The sequence below is a fragment of the Oenanthe melanoleuca genome, chromosome 2, assembly GCF_029582105.1.
Source record: "Oenanthe melanoleuca isolate GR-GAL-2019-014 chromosome 2, OMel1.0, whole genome shotgun sequence".
NCBI lineage: Eukaryota > Metazoa > Chordata > Aves > Passeriformes > Muscicapidae > Oenanthe > Oenanthe melanoleuca.
The window spans coordinates 123186772-123192771 of NC_079335.1; positions in this window are offsets into that span (position 1 = coordinate 123186772).

The window sequence follows — 6000 nt, forward strand, 5'->3', positions numbered from 1 at the left end:
CTCATGAATTGTGTTCACGCCTCACTTTTTGATTATGGTAATGCCACTGATAGCATCAGCACAATAATTAATAGCAGGTTTTGTCAATTTTCTGCTTGACAAATTCCTCCCCAAGCCTTACCTACATCTTACCACATCATACAGGATTACATTTCTCTCCTTCTCCTTTTAACCTCCTTTCACTTTTCTTGTCTGTAAGTGCATATCTTGAACTTGATTTTCAGTACTGCTTACTTCCTTCAGCTTCAAGGGAAATAAAAAGGATTTTCAGGGCTCCAAGGTTTCTGTTTTCTCATTCTCAGTGTTTAATAAAGCCTTACCAGCAAATTCTTCCCAAAAGAAAATAAGGATACCCTGAAACAGTTTGGTTTTCAGCTGCACCTTAAAACAGCCAGAGCACAATAGGTTAAACAAAGCTATTGACAATTTCAATTTACGGCTGGCAATAGAGAAATTATTAATAGAGAAAAACAGGAAATGTCCACAGCAAGACCCCCATTATCTAGCAAATTATTTGCTTTCAAAATATATTAAAATCACGCAGATCTTAGCAGGACTGGCTGCAGCACAACACTTACCTGCCTCCTGGAAACACAGTTAAAAAGGAAAGTGTGTCTCATTCCACTTGTGATTTTATAATGAGATGTGAGCCTACATTAAAGAGTAACATGTTTGTTTTCTGACTGAAATTCCCCAGGTATTCTGGGATGCCAGGCAGCCTTTCTATCTGTCTGTGCTACTGTTAACATGTTTCATAAATCTAATTCAAATGCAGCTGAATCTTTTCCATTGCAAAGAATCAGGTTTTGAAGCTAGACAGACATCACATGCATGAAGTGGTTAATTATGTTGTGGCTTTCAAAGGCAATCTTAGTCTAAATTATTTGCTGCTCTGTGAGAGAAGGGTCACCTATGCACCATAACTAGAAAGGGAAGAAAGCATTTCTGCTGTCTGTTCTGTCTCCATTTTGAGTGCAGGCTGCCTGCTGATTATTCTGCATTCACTTCTCTAAAAAGCTTATTAATATAGTCTAGAGGGAGACTGTCAGAAATGGCAGACTGAATCAAGGGATTTTCCTTCAACATCCAAGTGACATGCTGCAGCAAGAGAATTAAACAGATGACTAACCAGTGCCCTTTTGTCTGCAGATGAAGATGGGATTGCCAACTTGTAAACCAGAGACTGACATTTGGGTGGATTAAATCGTCCTGTTATTGTACTGCTAGTTTCTAATCACTGGTGCTTTCTTGATCTCAAGTGCCTCAGCTGAAAGCCTTCTCAGTTCTCTGAGACTTGTTTGCTGAAACCCTAAGCAGAGTTTTTGCTGTAAACATTTATCCATAGAGATGTACTGCTCTGACACTGACTGAGGAGAAGAGTTGGCTTATAGGTATTTAATTAAAACATTAAGCAGAAAAAAGCATTAGTGTCAACATTCACAAGTACTTTACCATGGCTGTGGGTTGTTATAATTGAGTTTTCCTGCAAATGCTTTTCCCACCCCCCTTCCCTCTCTGAGGGCTGGAATAGCTCGAGGTTCGCTTTGCCTCATGCTGTTAGTTGTGGCTTTGAGATGAGCCCCATGCTGTCAGTCTCTGTTTCCTTTCAATCTGGTTGTTAGCTTTAATTTCTAAAATCAAGATTGGATGGCAAAAAAAAGGCCTTTAATGAAAAGTGGGGGGGAAAAAAAAAATCATTTGTTAAACAGCCTTAAAAATTCTTATGTGCAACAGTGTATAATATGGTCAAGTTGATGGTGTTCTGATTTTGTAAACTGTCAAGTGCTTCTTACCTTGTAATTAATATTGAAAAAAAGAATACTCTGTCCAGGAGTCAAAGGTACCATGACACTGTCTACTTTTCTATTTGTCACCATTATGATGTTTCTAATTTTAAAGAACTTCATAGACTGCACTATTCCACAAACACTGATGTTAGAATTTGCATTTAGAAAGTAGGAGTGTCACACATTTATTTGCTGTCAGTCATTTCAACAGGATACTACTTGCAAAAGTATTGCTTTATTTAAAATAATATAAACCTATATCTCCTAGCTTGAAACTAACAAATAAGTAGAAAACTATGCCCTTCAGAACAATTTACTGAATGAGGTCTCTAGAAAACATGCTTTTATTTCCACTCACTTGGAAATCTGCCATTTCCACATTGCCTCTGCCATTCTGGACACAGAACTAGAGAAGGTGGTAGTTACCTAAATGACAGAAAATTCGTAAAAACACATTCTGGTCTCTTACATCTGCATTTGTTATGAATTTTCACTTTTAGCCTCACTTCCCTGTCTTTGACAAACAGAAGTTAAAGGGAGAATATCTAGTAGGATGTGCTTTAATATAGCGGGCTGCCTATTTACAGAAATCTTAATTTAAAAAAATATGTTTTGATATAGTATTTCCTCTGACTTTGCATGCCCTTCTTAGAAAGGAAATTCAGATTTATGCTAACACACAGCCATTGTGTGAAGATAAACTTGAGCATTTGGTTTCTTACAGCTTGGCCTTGCCTCCCCATGCACCAACAAGCCATGGACAGTTGCAGTCAAGGAACTCAGGCTTTGCAGCTGGCACCAGCTCCTCCTTGTTGCCCTTAGGTGTTTCCTCTTGCTGCTCTTGACATAGGAAGACAAAGGGTTTATACTTCTTCCCAAAGTACTTGCAAGAAGCTCTGCACAGAGCACTGCTCTAGTAAGAGGCACAGAGCTGTTTTATAGATATGACAGGAATGAGCATGACAAAATTAGAGCCCAAACTCAGTTCCATGTTACCTTGAGCACTTTGTCACTTTGCTGCAGTGGTAGGGTAGACAAGTACAGGAATATCAGCAGCTGTGCTAATCCCTCTGAAGTCAGGAGGTTATCCCTGCTCTGTTGTACAATCACAATGTCTTCCATTCAAAACCAGCAGGGATGGATCTTTTCTTCTTGCTACTGTATTTATGATGGGAATAACCACATTTCCCCAGCATCCCAAGCCTTTAGTAGTCTGATTTGCATACTTGTGCAAAGCATTGTAGGTACTATTTGAGCTTGTTAAATAAGCTTTTGAAGTATTATTAGGAGATGAAAGTCACATGTAAAGCTTAAACAACAAGAGCAAGCTAGAGTTACTGCTTCATTCTGTAAAAAACCCAAACCAAACTAGATGCCAATAATGGAATGGCTTAAGAGAAAAATATCTGAAACCTTTGGAAAGGTTTCTTTAGAAAGTAAAAAAACCCCAACTCAATAGAATGAGTTTAGTCATAAAAGGTGCATTAACTCTATTTAACTTTATTTCCTCCTCTGTTGACGACATACACACAAACATACACACTCAGAGAAAATACATATGTTGTATTTTCAGCAAAACATACATCCTTTTATGTATTAAGTCATTAACTAGCTTCTTAAGATTGGAATAGCTGAATAAACATTTCTTTTACCCTACTCAGACTTTCTAAGAAACATTGTTTCTTTGGGGATTTTTTGTCAAAAATTTAAGAGGAAAAGGGCAGGACACTTCAACTGAAGGCTGCATTTTGATTTTTTCATCTTTGTTTTCATTGACTATATGTTAATACATTTTTTTAATAAAAGCAGAAGTATTTCACCTGTTATATGTACTCGAATATTTCTGCTGGAAAAACATGAAGGGAACATTCCTAATTCACGGTATAATTTTTTTCTGCAATTTATTTTTTTATTTAACTGTTGAAATAATTAGGAGTGAAAATGTATTGGGCATTCCTACCACAATTTTTAACGAAATTATAATAAGTTAAAAAACTTTTGGGATGTTAATTGTTTTTTGATGAAAAGCTATGGACTTACACACCAGTGACTAGTTTAATTAGGAAAGATACTTTAATTAGGAAGGAAATCGTTCTGATGCCTTGTTCTCACCGCTTTCATTACTAGGTAATGCCTAAACTGTGGTAAAGCTATTAGAAATCTGTTAATGCAAAAGGATGATATCTCTTTAAAAATTGCATTAGCAAGCTGGGGAAGTCATTAGTATACAGCTGTAACCCTAAGAGTGTAAACTTGAAAGAACTGTTTATTTTCTGCCTTGCAGCTGTGTGTAAAACCCACTGAGAGAAACTTGTTACCAATTACTGGTTTAGAGGCTTCAAGTAAAGACAGCAGGTACCAAGAGAGTAAAACAGTCTAGCTCACAAATAACTACACAACAGTGAAATTCCTTAAGAACAGCTGTTAAAAGAAAGGAAGTATAACTGCTGAGAGTGGAGGGGAAAAAACCAAAACAAAACAGTTTGTAAGCCAGAAAGTAAGTAAAGCAAAGCAAGATGTAGGGAAAAAATTAGGTAGCTGAGAGAAGAAAGGTTTTTCACCCTAAGATTCCAGTAACAAAGTTAGATCAATAGTTGCAATCCAGGGAACCAATCTATTTCAAACAGTGTCTGAGTACTTGTAGCAGGGAACTGGAAAGTCACTTCTGTACATGTACTTTGAAGAAAATACTGCAAAAGGCAAGGACATTTTATAAGTGTAATAAAAATCATTAAGATGAACTTGCAAACAAGAAATCTATCTCTATATTGGAAGAAAAGCAGGTCAATCAGTGAAAAAAAAAGTGATGGTATTAAAATGGGGGGGAAAAAAAAGGAAGCATTTGGGTCATACCAAGAAAATAAGAAAATGAGCTCATAATCGAGAAATAAGTGACAACCCTGAGGTGAAAAGGCAAGAAAACCTGAACTCACAGAAGTCTGGGTTATCTGCTGTACTCTGGAAGAAAGGTTTGAATACTGGGGACTTCCCTCACCCATAGCCCCTTTCACACTGTAGTTTCTGAGTCACCAGCACTGTACATTTCCCTCTCACTCTGTTCCCATTGAGCTGATGACCCCAGTGGATGTGAGAGAAGAAAAACTCTTCCTTCACTCAAGCCCATCCTGAGAAAAGGAGAGAGAGAGCACACAACCAGGTGCTGCACAGCCAGACTGGAGGGATTTACAGCACAAACACACTTTTGTACTGTCCAAAAACTTTACCACTCTCAGCTATGCAGAGCTTGTGTGAGCACTTCTCATTTGTTTCCCTGCAAAATAAGACAGCTTAACAGTAATAACCACAGGAGAATTTATGCACTGATCAGGAAATTTTCACAAAATCCATGGCCTTGGTTAGCTGTGTGAATAGCATTGCATGCAGCAAGAGTAGCTTCTTTAACCACCTGTGTTGATTCACAGAACCTGAGACTTCCTTCTTAATATTTTGGTCTACTTCTTTCTTTGTTCTCCCTGTCAAAATGGCTGGATGGCTACCACTTCAGTATAATCCTGGTATCCAGAGCAAGCAGGAGATAGATATTGCACTCATGGCTGGTACAATAGGGAACTTGGTGGACATTCTCATGCTTCTTTTACATCCTCATATCAGCAGGATGAAGTCCAGTTCATTGTGCTTTATGCTTTTACAGCATTTTTCAACAGAAGAGCTCAAAGTGCTGAACAAATATAAACCCAATAATAGCCCAGGAGGAAAAAAAAATGGTTTTGCAGTACTATTGCTTTACTGAAAATTAGAAAAGGAAAGAAGTTTAAAGATAAAGTCTAATTCAGACAGATACTAAGGAGAAAGCATGAAGAATGAGAACCAATAAAGACCTTAATCTCCTATAAATTAGGTACTAGAATGTCCATTCTTAAGTTTGGAACCTCTGAATTCCTTAAAGTAAAATCTACAAAAGGCAGTTATGTATTTTATCCTCCACTACATTGTATAAGAAAATTACTTACATCAAAAGAATTGTCCCCAAAAATGGCATAGGAGCTGTAAGCTTCCTAAAGGAAACAATAATGTCTGTCCACCACTGGTATTTGCTGGGCTAGTATTTAAAAAAATCTCAGAAGTGTGAACATCACAGTCGAGACAAAGGAGACAACTATGGTAGGAGTGTTAGAAACACAACACAAAATGAAATTAAATGAGAATCAGGTCAGATTCTTTAAAAGAGTAGGGATGCATAAGGCATTGTATG